General features: G+C 34.9%; 1 pseudogene; it reads left to right on the top strand.

Moving 5' to 3' along the window:
* Window positions 1-19,561: 19,561 nt before the first annotated feature.
* Window positions 19,562-20,100, top strand: LOC125137377 (40S ribosomal protein S18-like; annotated as a pseudogene).
* Window positions 20,101-20,883: the final 783 nt, after the last annotated feature.

Genomic DNA, 20,883 nt, shown 5'->3' on the forward strand with positions numbered 1-20,883 from the left:
TTTAAGAAATATCTAAAAAAATTTTTTTGCAGAGCCTATCTAGATATTGAAATTATATATTTAAGGGCCTCACCCATAGCATATCAAAGTTCCCAGGCTAGAGGTCAAAATAGAGCTACAGCTGCCTGCCTACGCCACAGGCACAGCCACAGCCATACCAGATCTGAGCCCTGTCTGCGACCTGCACCACAGCTCACAGCAACACCGGATCCCAAACCCAATGAGCAGGTCAAGGATGAAACCTGCATCCTCATGGATGCTGGTCACATTCTTTTCCACTGAGATACAATAGGAACTCCTGAAATTTTTATATTTATTTATAGTCCAGCTCATAAGAATATTAGTGTGACCAACTAATTCTATCTATATGGGATTCTTTCCATTAACATGAAGAAATACAACATATTTTGAATTTCATGTTCATGCTTGATGACTTGAAAATACATTGTAGCTATATTTTTGAAAAAAAGAAAAAACATGAGGATTTTTTAGACATTGGTGACATATTTTAAAAACTCACAATGTGTTACGTAATCCACTGGTAGACCCTTGTACTTTAAAGACCTTTTTCACACACAAAGTCAGGGTTGGATAATCTAGCCAAGACATTGAGTGAGAAGTGCTTTGATGCTTAGCTACATAATCAAACTATGTGACAATGGGAATTAGGAAGGTCAAATGAAAAGAAGTGGTGACAAATGGGCATTGATTTCAGGTCACTGAAGTATATCTCAACCAGTAAAGTGGCCATCCCAAGTTGTTAAGAATTTCACAGTCCACAGAAAATAGAAAGGATTCTAACACTGATATGTGAAAAAACGTTAAAACATGTTTTTTCTTAAAATATGTGATAACCTGATTCAAAATTAACAAATATAACATCCAGAAGAAACATTCTATATTTATATTTAAGCTTTCCCATGTGTTACAACTCAATGTTTATAAAGGTTGGTATAATGTGAATTGTATACAATTAGAAAAAGTAATTAATATTAACAATTGACTTGCAAGTAAAATTCAGAATTTTAGCCAGGGACTATTAAATTTACACATTAAATTAAAATTTAGTCATTTGTGTTTCAAACTAATCAAATGTATGTTGTTTTTAGCCTCTCACTAACCCAAGGAAGAAAAACAGAAATAATCCCTAATAATCCCTAATTTTATTTGCTCTGTTATCACTCAGAATTAGTCATCAATCATGTTTTGCTACTTTTAACTCATAAAAAATTTTCATAAAACTCTACCTTTTCATTGCCTTCTGACCTCCCTAGTTCAGACTTAAATTATTTGTCTAAATTACTGAAGTAACATCTAACTATTCTAATTCCAGATTTTTTTTTCCTCATAAAAATCAATAATTCTGCTGGGTTGTATAAGTTGTTTATATATTCTAGAGATTAAGCCCTTGTCGGTTGCATCATTTGAAACTATTTTCTCCCATTCTGTAAGTTGTCTTTTTGTTTTCTTTTTGGTTTCCTTTGCTGTGCAAAAGCTTTTCAGTTTGATGAGGTCCCATGGGTTTATTTTTGCTCTAATTTTGACTGCTTTGGGAGACTGACCTGAGAAAATATTCATGATGTTGATGTCAGAGAGTGTTTTGCCTATGTTTTCTTCTAGGAGTTTGATGGTGTCCTGTCATATATTTAAGTCTTTCAGCCATTTGGAGTTTATTTTTGTGCATGGTGTGAGGGTGTGTTCTAGTTTCATTGCTCAACATCTTAACTGATTATAAGAGAAATGCAAATCAAAACTACCATGAGATATCACCTCACACCAGTCAGAATGGCCATCATTAATAAATCCACAAATAACAAGTGCTGGAGGGGCTGTGGAGAAAAGGGAACCCTCCTACACTGTTGGTGGGAATGTGAACTGGTACAGCCACTATGAAGAACAGTTTGGAGATACCTTAGAAATCTATACATAGAACTTCCATATGACCCCACAATCCCACTCTTGGGCATCTATCCGGACAAAACTCTACTTAAAAGAGACACGTGCACCCGCATGTTCATTGCAGCACTATTCACAATAGCCAGGACATGGAAACAACCCAAATGTCCATCGACAGAGGATTGGATTCGGAAGAGGTGGTATATATACACAATGGAATACTACTCAGCCATCAAAAAGAATGACATCATGCCATTTGCAGCAACATGGTTGGAACTAGAGAATCTCATACTGAGTGAAATGAGCCAGAAAGACAAAGACAAATACCATCTGATATCACTTATAACTGGAATCTAATATCCAGCACAAATGAACATCTCTTCAGAAAAGAAAATCATGGACTTGGAGAAGAGACTTGTGGCTGCCTGATGGGAGGGGGAGGGAGTGGGAGGGATCGGGAGCTTGGGTTTATCAGACACAACTTAGAATAGATTTACAAGGAGATCCTGCTGAGTAGCATTGAGAACTATGTCTAGATACTCATGTTGCAACAGAAGAAAGGCTGGGGGAAAAATGTAATTGTAATGTATACATGTAAGGATAACCTGACCCCCTTGCTGTACAGTGGGAAAAAAATAATAATAATAAAAAAATAATAAAAGTAAAAAAAAATCAATAATTCTTCTCTAAAGTCCAAACTTGACATCTTATTCCCCACCTTTCAACAAATCACAATCAGTTACTATCAGAGTTTGGGCTCCTTCTTATGTATATGTACAAAGAGTTATACAACATGACCTCTGCCTATGATCAAGCTTTATCTGTTGGAATTTCATGAAATAAACAACTGAGTGTCTCCATACATATGTGACTGACCTTAGGATGCATTCTACAGCATGTGTCTTAGCTCTTGGCTCAACCTGGCTAATAATACTTATTACTGCCAATAATAAGAATTCTAAAAGTAAGACAAACTTCAGAGCTGATCAACTCGCTATTACAAAAAATATAACCAGGAGTTCCCATCGTGGCTCAGTGATTGATGAACCTGACTAGGAACCATGAGGTTGTGGGTTCAATCCCTGGCCTCACTCAGTGGATTAAGGATCCGGCATTGCCTTGAGCTGTAGGTTGCAGATGTTTTGGATCCCACATTGCTGAGGCTGTGGTGTAGGCTGGCAGCTGTAGCTCTGATTAGACCCCTAGCCTGGGAACTTCCATATGCTGCAAGTGCAGACCTAAAAAGACTCTGTGTGTGTGTGTGTGTGTGTGTGTGTGTGTGTGTGTGTGCGCGCGCGCATGCGCGCAATATCTAGGAACTTTCAATCTTTCAACTCTACCACTTTTGGTACTGATTTCACTGCCATAATAGTAGCCATTCAAGCTTCACATATACACATAACAATATTTTTAGAAATGAAAGGTATGATAATTTTCTGTGATTTTTCTTTAGGAGACAGGAAATTGTACATTTTTCCTCATATATCATCAGACATGTTAGAATTGGATAACATAATCATTTCTGAACCAGTCACATTCAGTGAGGAATGGGATTATCTCTAGAATAATCAGAGCTACCATTGAAGGTCTGAGTTGGGCAATGGAAACTGTGGGAGATATGGCACTTGAACAAAATTGGCATTTTATTAAATAGAAACAATGAGGGAATGGCTATTATTTTGCCTATGAACTTGCTAGGGAGGATTCCCTAACCTTAAACATCATTTAAAACATAGGTCAGACATTATGTTCTTAAGCCAATCCTCTCAAATTCCCTTCACCCTTGTGCCAGAGTAAGTAGGTAAATCATTCTTGGGGCTCTAATAGTAGGTTATACCTATCATTCAGTACTAGGGTTATTTGCTACTGTAATTCGTTCTTCTAATAATCTCTGAGTTCTGAGGGGGAAGAAAAGCTTTGTATTTGTTTTACTGCACCCAATATGGTATTTCAACAATATCTGTTGGATGAATTGCTGAAGACTGCAAATTATTCAGTCACTAAAATGTTCTAGTAAAACCACCTTTTTGAGTAATTTAGAAAAACTTTGGGTTTTCGAAAATAGTAATAGGAATTTGCTTTACGTTTCCTTTCTTATAGTCTTCTCAAAACATGTTATAATTACAAAGTAAAACACTGAGTATGAAGTTTCTTAGGGATCAGATCTCTGATATACTCTGCTATTTTTAAGTCTTTCTTGAGGTCCTGTTTGTTGTAGTTCTTTCAGCATTTAGCCACAGTGTATTCCATGCACATTAAATAAATATGTATGATGAAATATACTAAGAAGATTTACATTTTAATTGCTATGCAATATACCATCTTATTTAGTTCTTGTTACATATATATCTTTATTCATTAGCATGTTGCTGGAAATACCACCTAGGATCTCAGAAGGTTCAAGTTAATGCTTATTGGCGAGAGTCAAGGGAATGTTCACCCCTTTAAAGCTAGATCAGTAGCTTGTAATTCTCAACTGACATCAGTTAAATGAGAGATATTCTCAGACACAAAAAATGTCAAGGCCTCTATCACCAAAGGGAGTCTATGCTATTGGACTAAGATCTTTGTTTTGCCAGTATGTGTCTTTTAGTTCCCCTGAACTCTGAGTGTCTGGTCACATCACTTACTCCTCTTTCTTTTTCAATTTCCTTTATACCAGGTATAATCTCACTGTGCATTTTAAACCTGTCTCTGTCATCAACACAAGAACTTCAATTCTGCCAGATGCCAGATAAGCCCTTTTGCCTGGGATTTTATCCCCCATAGGATTTTATACACTGAGTTCCTTGTTTCCATCTCCCAAACCTCATCAATTACCAAAATATTGCGCTAAACCATTTATATAACTCATAGTCACCCAAAAGCAAACTCTGTGACATTTTGGAACATTTTCTTCAACAATTCTTTCTTCCTTCCTTTTTTTTCCTTTCTTTCTTTTGCTCTGAAACCTGATTCTTATTTGAGTTGACTGTTGCAATGACAAAGTATCAGTGTTTTATTTTTTTCTGTACTTCTGATCTACTGAAACTCAAGGTAGGGTAGTTTTCTTCCTTGCTCTTCCTGAGGTCTCCTTCAAATTGTTCTTTCTCTCTCTACCAGACAAATAAAAAGTTATTCAGCTATGAAATCAGACTCTGTCACCATTATTGCTTAATCATCTCCTTTTCGATGGGTCATCTCCCTGACATGGAGACTTTAGCTCATGCCACACTGATGCAGTCTCCAGCACAGCTACTGTCCTGAATCTCAGTAATTTCAATGTCTTTGTGAATTACTCTCCCATTATCCTGGTCTCTCAGTTTCCTGATATTATCTCTTGAAATTATCAGGTCTCCATCCCAATCTTAGCACTCTTGTGAGTGTTATATATGAGATGTTTTCATTATCAATAGCTCCACCTACTATGTTAACTCAATTACAAGCACCTCACTCTCCAGCTACCACCTCCCATTCTCCCAATTTCTTCACTGAATATACTTCAGTCTCAGTGAGCTCTATAAAACATTGATTCCACTAATACCCCTCATCCTGATTCTAGCCTTCTTTTTTTGCTCACAGCTTTAATCCTATGTTTAATTATTACATAACATCTAATTGTTTTCTCATTTTTTGCTTTGCTGTAGTAATATGGCAAATTACAACCCTGACTATATCAAATCTCTACTCACATGGCATCCACATATTAACACTGAGAAACTCAGCTAGAAAAGCACCATACACACATAACCACTCCAACTGTTCTGAAGCTAAACTGATGATCACTTACCTCAAGTGGTAACATTTCTTATTTTAATAGGCAATTCTATAATATCTCCCTAGTCCTTTTTCTTCCTCATTCTTCTAAGTGACTACTTCAGTACTTCTCCTTTTTTTTTTGACCTATATCTTTCCTTATTTCCACTCTCAAAATATGATCTAAGAGAAGCAATCACAAGAGAAAATCCAAAAACCCTGCTACTTGCATGTACCTGTACCCATATCTTCTGTGATTCATGTCAGGATGAATGAACTGTCTGTCCTAGCAAAGAGCAGCACTTTCATTTTATATTATACCTCATTTTTCTTTACTACATGAGAACATGGGAACATTTCTCCAGCAATCCTACTGTCTTGCTCTTATAATATCAATCTCCTCTCTACAGGAGCATCTCTAGGAGCATAAAAACCAGATGTTATTTTTCCAATATAAGTATGCCTTTTTAAACCCAATTTTCACACCAGGTTTTGAACCATTTGTTTCCTGTTTAAAATTCATTAAAGTTTTTTTTTTCTATAATTGGTGTCTGTAATTTGTCTCCCTATATTCTTTCTTCAACCCACTCCTTTCAGCCTTTTGTCCCCAGAATTTCATTATAATTGTTCATATTACAGGCATAGGTGGCCTCCAAATTGCTATATCAAAGGACCAATTTTTCAGTACGTTTTTCACTTAACTTCTAACATATCTTCTGTAAAGTTGATTACATTCTTACAATTGCGATGTTACAACTCCAGTAAAGTTTATTACATTCTTGCACTTTAGTTGTTCTCCAGAAAATACCTTTTCCATTTTTTTCCTACCTCTCTATGCACTCAAACTCCTTTGCTGATTCTTCTTCAACTGCCTGCTGAAATGCCCTCAGTGCTAATCCTTGGATTTTTTTTTTTAATGTCTATGCTTCTTCCTTGGTGATTTGATTGACTCTCCTCTCTTTAAATAACTTCCTGTGCTGATATCTGCCATAGTTATATTCCCAACTTTGATTTCCTATTGAATTCAAATTTGTCATGTCCAATATGTGAAAAAATGAACTCCTATGCCCCAAATGTGTTCCTCTTGCAATCTTTTCATCTTATTAAATGAAACTCAGGAAAAAAAATAGTCTTGGAGTCATCAATGACTGGTCATCTTTCTGTCTCTATCACTATTTCACTCTTTCCTCCTCTCTCCCTCCATCCCTCTTTCTCTGCTTCACCAACACATAGAAGCTACCAACAAATCCTTTTGGCTATAATTACAAAATATATACATATGTGATCATTTACTCCTTTTGGGAACTTCCTCATCTAACCACTGCCATTTCTAGATAATAGTATTATAATATCTTTCCAACTCTTCTAACTACTCATGTCTTCGCCTTCTTTCCATATATTTTGTATTAATTAAACACAAAACATATAATGTCTCTTATCTGCTCAAAGTTCTTCAACGTCTTATTAAAAGGTAAAGTTCTTATCACTGCTATAGCAAAACTTGCACCAAAGGGCAACAGAGAAGGATAACAATTCAAGGCTATTGCAAAAGAGAAGAGAAACCATTGTTTCAGTCTGAACACAACTTGACTGAAATAAAGGGCAAGGGGAGACATAAGCACTGTAGTGAGCTAATGGAAAAATACTGGAGGATGGTAAGGCACTATGTTTGCTAATTGGATTTATCCAAAGGCAAAATAGCTTCTCATATCTTTTAAGACAGAAGGTAGTTTTACAAATTTGGGCAAGACATGCAGAGAAGTTAAGTTTCACCACTCCCACAGAAGTGTGTGCAGTAAATGTGCTATCTTCCTTGAGGATTCTAGTTCAAAAGGATGTTTCCCCAGGTTCTTCAGAGACATTCCAAGTTTTGAAAGTAGCAAGAGGCTTTTTAAAGAATTTACATCTCAAAGGTACAGAGGTACTAAAAAGGAATTTACAAATTTTCTAAAGTAAAGGTGCTAAGGAAAAGGACATATAGAAATATCTATATATCTCTCTATATCCTTATACACTTGTATATGTACTCATACATACATGTATGTTTACATATCTCTATAGCTCTCTAGTTTCTCTTTATATTTTTGGCTTTGAATCCTGAATAAGACAGAGCAGAACTATGAGTCTGTCTTAGATAAAATTTGCCAGAGGCAGACACTGAAATAAAGATTCATAAGCAAGTGACTTGTTAAGGTAGAGTGTGAAGGAGCAGGACTAGGGATGGCAGAGAGCCAAGCAAAGGTGCTATTTCTGAGGAAGATCCAGTGAAGTCAATCCTATAGTGAGTTCTAGAGTGTAAATTTACCATTAAGGTTTATCAATCATCAATCCTAGAGTCAAGTAAAGTCAGTTTTCACAATTCTATACTGACAGTCGTTGGCTGTGGTTTGAATAAAGGCAACATATACTTTCATTCACTTTAGGCTCTCTGTCCAAGAGTCTGAAGCAGTAATAGCATCCCCAGAAAATTCTCTGACAGTGGCATGCTGCCACTGATTAGAAACTGAAAAACAGCCAGAAATGCTAAAAATGAAGTTGTATCACTGTTTTTATTCAGAAGCTTCTATATATCTATAGCATATGGGATCTTTATACTATAGTAAGTTTCCAGGGGAACTTTTCAATTAAGTAAGCATGGCCCTACCTCTGCAGTATGACTCATCTTTGCAAACTGGGCTTAATATTTCTAGAGATAACATTTTATATTTTCATAAGTTCCTTTAGTCTCAACTTAATAAAGTGATAAATACAAGACTTTGAGCGCTGGGCACTGAGTGACTGAAAATCTTATTTCTATACAAAGAAGAATGTCTATCAAATTTCAATTTTAGAGAGTTTACTTGCTCTGTTTTCTCCCAACTTAACACACAAGCAATTTTACAGTTAAATTCCAAGTGGAAAAGCCAAATACTTTTGCTTATTTCACAAGTGAATAAAACAGTGACTTATCCATGATGATTCCTTTCTTCTGAATTTCCAAATATATTCAGTTAAAAGTACTTTATACTTCTAGCAGTAAGTGGTTTTGAGTTAGTTGATAGTTTGTACCCTATATTCTCTTCTAGACTTTTATTAATATTAAATAGAAGAAATTTTCCACCATCTTGCAATAGAGGTAACTTTTCTTAAATAATGCTACACATTATCTTTGTTTTTATTCCTAAAAATGAAACTTTGATGGTATGAAGTCTAATATCTTTCCACATATAGCTGTCTTATAGATCATAAATATAATAAACAATAATTAAAATAGCAAATATTTTAAAAAGAAAAGAAAATAAAAGACATAATTATAGAATATAAGTAGAACAAATAAAGAGAAATCTACTATTTTAATGGCTGTGGAGTGAAATCAAGTCTAGTTTTAAAAATATTTCTCACATTTTGAGAAAGTCTTGTGAACTGCCCAATTTTTTGCATATGATTATTTCAAATATTGAGATAGCATATCACAACCTTAATAGATTTTTTTAAAGAACAGTTTTAGATTTACAAAAAGTAGGGGAGTGTCCATATACTCTCTCTCCATTCAATTCCCCCTACTAATAGCATCTTTCTTAGGTTGATACATTTATTATAACTGGTCAACCAATATAGATACATTATTAGTAACTGAATTCCCTGGTTTACATTAGCATTTCTTCTTTCTGTTGTACAGCTCTATGGGTTTGGAAAATCATGTCATTCATCTCCCATTACAGTATCAAACAATAGTTTCACTTCCCTGAAAATGTCTTGTACTCTATGTATTATCCCTTCTTCCCTCCTATCTGAAGCCCTGTAAACCATTCATCATAGTTTTGTATTTCAATTACATCTTCTGTTAGTTTTTATAGCAGCAACAAATTCTTTAGGTACCTACAAATCAGTTGATCAAGGGAATTACTGACTTTTTCAGACATTAAAGGTCAGTTGTGACCTAGAATAAAATGTTTGCCTCAGCAGAAATTAAGGCTTTTATTTGCTTCTCCTTTCTCCTTCATGCTTGGAATTTTGGCCATGGAATATATGTCCTGATGAAGATCCCAAAACAGAACATCAAAGAAGCAATATCTGATTGAGGGAAAATCAGGAATTAAGAAAATATTCCTGGGAGAAAGAAACCTAGCAGAGATTTCCAAATCCTTTCGGAACTCTTTCTAGTGAACCACAGTGACTACGTAATGATTAAGACAACAGAACCATGAGTAAAAAAAGAAACAGGAAACTCAAGTTTCCTAATAAAAAGCACCCAAAGGAGTATTTTATAAGTGGACCAGTTGACAAAGGATGAAATGTACTGAAACGGTTGTTCTCTACCTGGAGAGTCCATCTGTTGAGAGCTCTAGTAACTTGAATAGGAAGCTCCAACACTTTGTGGGGTTTTTTTTGCTCTTTTATCACTACTTTTCTCTTAAGAAGAAATTTCATAATGTAAAAATTAAATGTTAGGTAAGTAGAGAAATAAATTTTTCCAATCTGGTTGGAAAAATTTGTATGACCTTGAAAACATTATATGAAAAAATGAATTGAAAATATATTTATATTTAATCCTTCTCTCTACTATAGGTAAATATGTTCAAATGTGTGTCTTGAATCATAGTCAAGATTATAAGTTTGGGAAATTTGTGGTATCAACTAATTATCTTGATACTTATATGCAATCAGCTATATCAGATTATAATTTACTTACATATTCTAGATGAGACTTTGCAAATTAGCAATTAATACAAATTATCAGATGAATACATATAAAAATAAAATATGTTGCCTCTCAAAATAGAGACATCAGACTATTGACAATGTAGTATTCTAACTTGATCTACAGCTACTTGGAATAAATGACAAATTTCATGAACATAATATTGATAAAAAAGAAGTTGTTAAAGGACATTCTTTTTAAAAAGATAAAGCCATGTCTCTCATATAAGTATAAAATATGTCAAATATTTTTTCAAGTCATTAATTAACGACAATCTATAGTTTGCCCACAGGAGGATTCAGAATACTAAGTATTGAGAAATGTTTAAATGAGTTGAGAAATAGATACAAAACTGCTCTTCAGGGGAAAGAGAGATTCTGGAAGTAGAGAGAATCATTTTTTCCTTGACAAGATATTGTTTGCATATTTATATATGATTCATTTACACTGTTAGTAGTTATCTATCAATTACAGGGTTTTTAAAAGCTCAAGGACAATGACAAAACAAGGTAACTTGAAAGGGTGCGACAGGCAGGATGCTCAGTAGAATTCTTTACCAATTTAATATCTTTTAATCTTCACAATTTTTCTAGACAAGCAAAATTAGGATGATTGATCTCTTTAGCTATGTCAAGAGTATTAATTTATCATATAAGATTTCTTAGGTTTGTTTTGCAAATCCATATAGTATTTAAAAATTATTTAGGGCAAAACAATATACACTTGTAAGTTTTCATGAGATCTTCAATTGGACTTTTAACAATGTCTATTATTTGCTATTGTGAGGCTAGGAAAATCTGTCCATCCTATTTTATCTTTAGTATATAAAAATTAGAGTGGATTCCTCCCTTTGTTATGGCTCCCAAAGCAGCTAAACTTCTTGGCTTGTAGGGAAATCATTTCACTTTTCATCTAGAAATCTAGGACTATATAAGGCAGGTGCAAGATAATTTCAGTGGGAGGACTCTCTAGGTTTCACTCCTTAGGTATATCCAATTTCCTTCCTTCCTTCTTTCCCTTCCTTTCTTCTATCCTCCCCCTTCCTCCTTCCCTTCTTTCTTTGCTTGTTAAAGGCATTACATTTTTTTAAGAGCAGTTTTTGGTATAGGACAAAATTGAGAAGAGGGTACAGAGATTATTCATATGCTCCCTATCTCCACATATACATAGCCTCCTTATTATCAATATCATTAAATGCTTTTTTTTTGTTTTTTTTTTGTGTGTGTGTGTGTGTGTGCTTTTTTTTCACCAAGGATGAATTTAACATAAACACATCAAAATCACCTCATGTCCATAGGTTTACACTACGGTTTACTCTTGGTGTTGTACGTTGAATGGATTTGAACAAAAATATAAGGACATATATTCATCATTGTAATATTATACAGAGTATTCTTCACTAAAATCCTCTTTAATATTTGCCCTAAAAAAATCTTCTGTCTTTGCCAATTCATCTCTTCCCCTACCAGCTCTGGCAACCACAAATCTTTTTAATGTATCCATAGTTTTGTCTTTTTAGGATGTCATGTATATATTTTTAATATATCTTATTGGAGTATAGGTGATTTACAAAGTTGTGTTAGTTTCAGGTGTACAGCAAAATGATTCAGCCATGTATATATGTTCTTTTCTAAATTATATCCCCACATAGACTATCACAGAGTAATGAATAAATTTCCTTGAGCTATGTAGTAGGTCCTTGTTACTGACAGATTCTTGTATATAGTAGTGTGTATATGCCAATGGCTGTATGAGATGTTTGTGTATTTTAGATATTAATCCCTTGCCAGTTGCTTCATTTGCAAAGATTTTTTTCCCATCCTGCGTGTTGTATTTTTGTTTTGCAAGTACTAGCTATGACAATCAGGGAAGAAAAATAAATAAAAGGAATATAAATTGGAAAAGAAGAAGTAAAATTTCTTTCTTCACAGATGACATGGTACTACATATAGAAAATCCTAAAGGAAAACTACTCGAGCTCATTCCTTAATTTGGGAAAATTGCAGGATATAAAATTAATACACAGAATTTAGCAAAAGATTAGAGAGATAAATTAAGGAAACAATCCCATTTACCATCATATCAAAAAGAATAGAATATCTAGGGATAAACCTGCCTAAAGAGACAAAAGACCTGTACTCTGAAAATTATGAGACACTAATGAATAAAATTGAAGGTGTCACAAACAGATGGAAAGATTACCCCATGCCCTTGGATCAGAAGAATCAACAATGTCAAATTGACTATACTACCCAAGGCAACCCATAGATTCAGCTAGATTCCTATCAAACTACCAATGGCATTTTTCACAGAACTGGAACAAAAAAGTTAAATTTTATGGAAATACAAAAGACTCCAAATAGCCAAATCAATCTTGAGAAAGAAAAATAGAGCTAAAGGAATCAGGCTCCCCAACTTCAGACTTTACCACAAAACTACAGTAATCAGAAGAGTATGGTGTAGGCACAAAGATAGAAATATAGATCAATGGAACAGAATAGAAAGCCCACTCATAAACCCAACTACATATGGTCAATTAATGTACAACAGAGGAGGCAAGAATATACAATGGAGAAAAAACAGCCTCTTTAATAACTGGCACTGGGAAAACTGGAAAGCCATATGGAAAAGACTGAAATTAGAACATTCTCTCACACTGCATAACAAATAAACTCAAAATTGATTAATGGATTAAAGACCTAAGCCAGACACTATAAAACTCTTAGAGGAAAATATGGTCAGAACATTCTTTGACATAAATCAAAGCAATATCTTTTTGGATATATCTCCAAGAGTAATGAAAATAACAAATGGGAACTTGATAAACTTAAAAGCTTTTGCACAGCAAAAGAAACAAAAAACAAAAAATGAAACATGAAAATAATGTATAGAATTGTAATTATACAGTATGTAGCCTTTTCAGAATAGTTTCTTTCAATTAGTATTATGTATTTGTTTCTTTGATGTCTTTTCATGAATTTTTCTTCTTATATTTTACATATTTTAATTACCTTCATTAGGGAGGGTCATAACATACACATGGTATAACTCCAATAAGATCAACTACACAAGGCAAAAAAGGAAGTTTTACCAACTATTCTGTTACCCTGAATAATTCCATTGTTAAAAATTACAGAGTCCACTGGATAAACATTCCTCAAACCTTACATTTCTATGATTTTGGCATATGAAACTGCAGTTATGATCTAACATTGCTTTAGGAAAATGGGATTCTTTTCTTCCTTGTTAGTAGATCCAGAGACAACTTTAAATTTATATTTTTATTTCTGGGTTTGTTTCAAGCATTTTCATGAGAACTTTCATATTTACTCATGAATATTAACACAGATTAAAAATGTATATACTTATAAATGAGTTGCTTTTTAACCTACGTAATTTTTAGATATTTTTAAGCCCTGTCCATTTTTTAGCACACTGGGGAGGGGCCTTCAAGACATTTGATAGCTAGGGTTTTTTTTGCCATTTTGTTTCTCTAGCTTCAGATCAGTTTTTCATATAATTTTGCATCTTTTCAGTATTACTAAAGGCTTTGGACTTATATCCTCTTCCTGAGAAAACGGTACAGTTGACCTTTGAACAACATGGATTTAAACTGTATGGGTCCACTTATATATGTATTTTTAAAATAAATATACAGTTAATCCTCCGTATCTTGGCCTTCACATCCATGGATTCAGCCAATCGTAGATCACAGACTTAATATATGATACATAGTTGGTTGAATCCACAGAGGTGGAACTTGTAGACCTTAGAATATAGAGGCCACCATGGATTTTGGTATTCCCAATAGGCCCTAGAAACAATCCTTCTCAGCTATCAAGGGAAAGCTATAGCTACTATAATTACTTAAGTACATAACTGGGAAGAAAATATAACAGTGATAGTTTACTGATTCTCTAGAGAAAAGCTCAAATAGAAAGAATTATGCCTTTAAACAGGAAGATGAGAGGTAAATTCTCCCTTATATTTAAAGTTGAACATGTGAATTTATCCATATAGTAACTTCTCTGAGTGAGATTTTTTTATATTATTAATAGTATAATGTTTTTCATTCTGGAATAATATTAAAGGTGCTTTAATTTTTTATAGATTTCCAGTTGAATTATTTATTTATTTATTTATTTATTTTAGGGTCACAGGTGCTGCATATGGAAGTTCCTGCGCTAGGGGTCAAATCAGAGCTGCAGCTGTCAGCCTACCCCACAGCAACACCAGATCTGAACCATGTCTGTGACCTACACCAGCTCATGGCAAGGCTGGATGCTTAACCCACTGAGTGGGGTCAGGGAACAAACCTGCATCCTCATGGATACTACTTGGGTTTTTAACCTGAGCCACAGTGGGAACTCCTGAATTATGTTATTTTATTAAAATGTTAAATATCTGCAAATATAGAGGTAGATTTAATTATGTTTTTACACACATGCAACTATGAAACAAACATAAATTTAGAAATTAAATACAAAACATCCAAAAGTTAAATTTAAATTAGTACACCAATTTAATGTGACAAATGATCTTATTTGTAAATTTAAATAGTTTTTCATATTAATTAAATCAACCTACAGTGGTTACTGAATATAAATATTGGTTCAAGTATTGCAGTCTATCCTAGAATTACAGTGATGAGTGAACATGTAAAGGACTTTGTTCTCAAGAATGGTCTTTTGAATTTACCACGGCTGTACCATGATTTACAATGAAATGGCACAATTCTCACACAAGTTTGTCTGTTAAAATAACTCCATAAGATACTATATAGATTTACATCCAATTGAATTTAGTTACATAATAAAATACTTCTCTCTTTTAAAAAGTATTTCATGCAAATGAGAGACATTAAATTAGCAATAATGAGTACCAACATTGCCAAATAAAACAAATGGAAGCACTGAATTCACTTGCCTGACCATATGAATCCAAGTGACGCACAATATGCTTACAGTTTTTTTAAAGATTATCTTGAAAAACATCTTTAAAACTAAGAATCCGCAATACATAATGCTCACATATCACAAAGAAATCTAAAAAAACTTACTCCTGTGCTCTCTGGAATCTGAGATGTCAGGATTGCTTTCTTTGAGGTTTGATAAATGTTGAAATGTGTCAACATGCTATTGTATGAAGAGTATGAACAAAGACTTGAATGGTTTCTTACTAAACAGCTGTCTGTATTTCACCATCATTTTCCTCATCTGTGAATTAAAAGGCTCAAATGTGGAGTTCCCGTCGTGGCGCAGTGGTTAACGAATCCGACTAGGAACCATGAGGTTGCGGGTTCGGTCCCTGCCCTTGCTCAGTGGGCTAGCGATCCGGCGTTGCCGTGAGCTGTGGTGTGGGTTGCAGACGTGGCTCGGATCCCGCGTTGCTGTGGCTCTGGCGTAGGCCGGTGGCTACAGCTCCAATTCAACCCCTGGCCTTGGAACCTCCATATGCTGCGGAAGCAGCCCAAGATGGGCTGGCCTTGCTCAGTGGCTTAAGGATCCAGAGTTGCCATGATCTGTGGTTCAGGATGCAGACATGGCTCAGATCTGGAGTTGCTGTGGCTGTGATACAGGCTAGTGGCTATACCTCTAATTGGACCCTTAGCCTGGGAACCTCCAAATGCCATAGGTGTGGCCCTAAAAAGACAAATAAATAAATAAATAAATACTTTTTAGTTACAAAAAAATATATTTGATAAGGCAAGATAATTTCATCTAATTTAAATAAGAAATAAGCATTTTTAAGGATGGCAGTTGTTAGAACATATAAAGAATAAAGATATTTATTAAAATAAATAAAAGAATTAAAAATAATAAATATATTAATTAAAAATAAATAAATTAAGATGTGCTGTGGGGGTGAGATATGTACCATCCATAACCTAATTTGTAGATCTTTCTTCCTTGCAGTATTGGGCCATGTGGTCTGAGTACTTTATAAAATAGCTTCCCACATATTTCCATCAGAGTTTGTGGAAGCTGACACTAGATTTCTATTTTCCATTCTTGGTTCTGGAATTTGCAAAAAATTTCATATAATTTAAAAGGCATAAGATTATATATTTTATTGTGCCAATATTCTAATTATCAAGAAGGCTTGAAGAGTTGGCTTGGAGAAAGTTGAATGTATTTTTTTATCTGCTGCATTTTATTACACTTTTTTTTAGAAAAAATAGTGATGGAAATGCTGTAAAATTTGGTTGTGATGATCTCTGTACAAATACAAATGTAATAAAATTCATTGAGTAATATAAAAAATCTATATTTCAAAAAAATGAGGTTAAAAAAGAAATAAAAAGAAAAAATAGTGTTATTTCGAGAATTATAACACTTTACAAAAAAAATGCTAAGTATTTTGGCTCATTAAAAGTTGTTCTTAAATATGACTACGTTGTTATAATATTCACCACTCTGTAGTCCATTCTGAACTCTGTTATTCTGAATGCTTCTCTTAGTAGTTTGTTATTCTCATTCCTTTATGAGCAAGTTAATGCCTTATAGCCTATGACTTTATATTTTCCTCAATGGAAGCCTATTTTCTGATTGGCTTCTATTTTTCCTTATTTGTCTTAATCATCTACTAATTGGGTAACTGATGTTCCCTGTATGACTTCTTTTGAGGATTTTCTTGATAAACATCCTAGACCTTAGATTTGGATTAACTAATTTGCTAAAGGCGTACATATGTCTCTTACCCAAAGAAAAAGACTTTAGCTTCAAGACTGTATGTGAGATTTTTTTTTCCTTGTTTAGATAACTGATCTTGACACTCTCTCTGTATCAAGTCTTAAAATTCCTTTGGCTCAGGTTCACTTACAACAATAGACTACACTCCAGGGACTATTAGATTGAAATTGAGGAGTGATAATATGATTTACCCAGATTCACTTTGGTCATCTGCTTTGCTGACCATGAATCAATCCACTACTTATATCAACAAATGTTAGGTGCTAAGTCTTAGTGTAAAATAAACAACTGCACACACTGTATACTCATATCTCAACATATCCATCCTAACAACTACAAATCAATGATCTAACTTTGTACATTCTATCTAGGAAATTATACTTTCCAGTTTTGAACTTTGAGCTTTTTGATCTAATTAATTTGTAGACCGTGATTATAACTACTAACTCATTTGTTATTTTGGTTTATAGTCCTAAAAACTACTGCTTAAAGATTAGTGTTTTGTTCTGTGCTGTAATGCTCTGAATGCTCTTTGCAATAATATATTTGCATAGAACTAAATCCATGAATTAGGCAGTCCATACATTATTTTTATCAATATTATTTCTACTTTTGTATGCTACTAAACTGTAGCCTTAAAAAATTGCTCTTAAATTAATGAACTTTAAATGTTATGGACAGAATTTGAACACGGATCTTCAGACACTAAGTTATTTCTACCTATCAATTTAATGGACATTTTCTCAGTTAAGTATAACACTTGAAAGGTGCCATGATAGACACTATAGAAAATACAGAACAAAAGCAAACAAAAACCTCTGATACTAAGGTGATCACAACTGAGTTGAAGAATGCCTTAGTACTTGTGAGATGCTATAATAAAATGCCACAGACTGAGTGGTTTACAAACAACAGAAATTTACTATCATAGTTCTGGAGTCTGGAAGGCAAATGTCATGGTTCTGCTAAAGGCCCTCTTCCAGATTGCTGTATGCCAACATCTTGCTATGTCCTCATATGGTGGAAGAATTGAGGGGGTTCTCTCAGTCATCTTTTAGAAGGACATTAATCCCATTTATGAGGGTTCTACCCTCATGATCTAATCACCCCAAAGGCTTACCGAATATCATCACCTTAGATATTAGGTTTCAAACATATATAGTTTTAGGGATTTAAACATACATATTTTGAAGGGACACAATTATTAACACCACAGCAGAGGGTAAATTATCAATCATTAATTTATCATCAATCAGTGATCACTGACTGGATTGATGTTTGATAATAGAGAACTAATTATTATTAATACCAGTAGATACATAAAAAGAGATATGAACTGCCTTCCTTGAAGTATCAGAAAAAGTTCACAGAAAAACCAGTGTTTAGGCTGAATCTTAAAGGAAATTCATGATTTTCATGATTGAACTAAGAAAGAAAATTATTTCAGTTTAGAGAAAATGGCACATGCAGTAGCATGGCAGAAAGACATAAGCTAAGATCACTGTATTCAAACAGTTGGCTCATGAAAAAAAGTGCAAATCTTTAATCGAGACGACAATATTAAATCTCTTTTGGTAAAAAACAACTCAGAGAACACTAAAGAAAAGTCTATAGAGAAATAGAGGAATTTTGGCAAATGCAAACAAAGACAACAAAGCAAAACAAAATACAGTTAAAAGAATGTTGCAACAATCTGTTAGAATTGAACCAACTGGAGTTCCCGTTGTGGCGCAGCGGTTAACGAATCCGACTAGGAACCATGAGGTTGCAGGTTCGGTCCCTGCCCTTGCTCAGTGGGTTAACGATCCGGCGTTGCTGTGAGCTGTGGTGTAGGTTACAGACGCGGCTTGGATCCTGCGTTGCTGTGGCTCTGGTGTAGGCCAATGGCTACAGCTCCGATTCTACCCCTAGCCTGGGAACCTCCATATGCTGTGGGAGCGGCCCAAAGAAATAGCAAAAAGACAAAAAAAAAAAAAAAAAAGAACTGAACCAACTGAGAAAGTAGAGATTGAAGCTAAGGATTTAATGATCATCTATATTTTAAGAACAAAGGCGATGGATGAGTTGTGGATGACTGTGTAGATGGCAATGCTATCAGCTAATGAAGCAAGCCAAAATAGTAATGATAAAATAATACTGATAAAGGAAACTAAAAGTCTGAAAGGAGAATTGTAAGTTGTAATTTGTGTGTATACTAGGTATTTCAAGATGCATCCATCCAGTAATTAATTGCATAGGCCTAGGCACTAGAAGCAAGGTATGAACTGAACATACAGATTGGGACATCATCAACCTACAGCTGGTGTTGGGAGGCATGTTTCTACAATCTTTTCTTAGCCTCTCTGCTTCTATTTTCTGTGCTGAAAACTCCATCTTGTCCCCCTTTAGCTTTACCCTATATTCCTTCTTGAAAAACAATCGCAGTGCTGGTAAATATCTTAAGCTTAAGAACAAAGACCAAAAGGCATAAGTTATTCATGTGGTCAGCTGAATGAAGACATAATGCATTGGTCTAGGCAAGCCGGACCTGTGCAGATAGGCACACCTTTTACACAGCATGATATGTCCTCTTAAGAATAAGAGCTCTTCCACTGGAGGCCTACACACCGCCACCCACGCTGCAGCCCTGTCTCTAGTAATCCTTGAGAAGTTCCAGCACATTTTGCAAGTACTCAACACCACAATTGATGGGTGGCAGAAAACTGCCTTTGCTACCACTGCGATTAAGGGTGTAGGATGGAGATACGCTCACGTGGTGTTGAGGAAAGCAGACATTGACCTCACCAAGAGGGCAGGAGAGCTCACAGAGGATGAGGTGGAACATGTAATCACCATTATGCAGAATCCACGCCAATACAAGATTCCAGACTGGTTCTTAAATAGACAGAAGGATGTGAAGGATGGGAAGTGCAGCCAGGTTCTGGCCAACAGTCTGGATAACAAATCCATGAAGACTTGGAGCGACTGAAGAAGATTCGGGCCCACAGAGGGCTGCGCCACTTCTGGGGACTGCGTGTCCGAGGCCAGCACACCAAGACCACAGGCCGCTGTGGCCACACTGTGGGTGTGTCCAAGAAGAAATAAATGTGTCGGTGCTGCCTGTTAATAAATAGTTTATATATATAAAAAAATAAGAGGAAGATGAGCCTCATGGCCCCAAGGGGTTTATAAGGAGTCTTTAGCAGGATATGAATCAGCAAGGAGAACGAGGTGCAAACCTAGGCAAGCAGGGTTGCCTTCTGTGGAAGCACAATGGTGATTCTCTAGATGCTATGCATAGATAGCTGAAGCCAGGCTTCCTCAATGCTAATGATTGTTAAAGGTCTAAAAGTCAGAGTAAAAGCTTAACCAGCTACCAGCTCCATGACTTAAAAAATAAATAAATAAAAAAACTACATCCTGCACCTACAGTTACCACCTCATTTGACATAATCCTAAAGAGCACTATAAAAGCAGTGTGGTTTCTTAAGGCGGGGCTCTTGGTCCCTGAGACCTTGATTCCCCAGCTCCCACCTTTGATTAAGCTAAATGTCTCTGTCTCTTCTTTTATGTTAACCTTTTCTTAAGTTTCACAGCCTCAGTTCTTCAGCCCTCACCTGCTGAGCTGGTCTAGGCAAGCTGGTAATTAAGACTTTGAAAGTGGAAAACCTTCTGAGAGACTGCAACAAATGAGAGCTATTTTAGCCAATGATAAACTAAACTATGAATAACTGGCCATATTTATTTGTTTCAAAAATACTGGGGAGAAATTGGGGCTATATTTATTTGATTTAGAAAGTATTATGTCATAGTGGGGTTTATGAAAATGAATCAATTAAAAGAGAAAAATTAGTATTCCCAAGACAGCCAGTAAACTGACATCATAGACATCATAAAATA

This window comes from Phacochoerus africanus, chromosome 10 (assembly GCF_016906955.1).
Source record: "Phacochoerus africanus isolate WHEZ1 chromosome 10, ROS_Pafr_v1, whole genome shotgun sequence".
NCBI classification, from domain to species: Eukaryota; Metazoa; Chordata; class Mammalia; order Artiodactyla; family Suidae; genus Phacochoerus; species Phacochoerus africanus.